Source organism: Loa loa, assembly GCF_000183805.2.
Source record: "Loa loa unplaced genomic scaffold supercont3.761, whole genome shotgun sequence".
Lineage (NCBI taxonomy): Eukaryota > Metazoa > Nematoda > Chromadorea > Rhabditida > Onchocercidae > Loa > Loa loa.
The window spans coordinates 1414-1635 of record NW_018108941.1 but is presented as its reverse complement, the minus strand read 5'-3'; positions in this window follow the sequence as shown (position 1 = coordinate 1635).

Genomic DNA, 222 nt, shown 5'->3' with positions numbered 1-222 from the left:
TTCCAAATCTCAAAGGTTCTCCCTTGTTCAATTAATTTTATCAGACTAACTATAGCATTAATTTCAGCCGCGGAGGTTATCACAGAAATTTTCAATGAAAGATGGAAGATCGTTTATTTTGGAGGAGAAACCGTTTCTATTTGTATGAAACTCTCTTGACTTGATAAAGTGAAACCAGGAGAACTGTGAATGTTTGTAGTGATAAAGATTGGTGCACAAATG